We start from the raw sequence: 303 nt of genomic DNA, 5'->3' as shown, positions 1-303 counted from the left end.
AGCAGGCAGCCCTGTCCGAAGCCGCGGGCCCCCCCTGGGGATGGCTCCAGCCCCACAAGTGTCCCAGTGCCAGACCCTCTCCTGGGATGCCCCACTGTCCCGGAGCTGTGCCCTGCCGTGGGTTCACCGAAATGCATCCTATCCGACGGCTGGGGCATGGCTGTGCCCATGGGGCATTAATCGGCAATTAGCCAATTAACATGGCATGGCACGGCACAGCCCCATGCATGCCTGCTGTGCTCCCCCAAGGCCACCGTTTGGGGTCCTCCGACACCTTCCCATGCCAGAACGCCAGAGGAGAAG

This window comes from Phaethon lepturus, unplaced genomic scaffold (assembly GCF_000687285.1).
Source record: "Phaethon lepturus isolate BGI_N335 unplaced genomic scaffold, ASM68728v1 scaffold16625, whole genome shotgun sequence".
Lineage (NCBI taxonomy): Eukaryota > Metazoa > Chordata > Aves > Phaethontiformes > Phaethontidae > Phaethon > Phaethon lepturus.
This window is presented reverse-complemented; position numbering follows the sequence as displayed.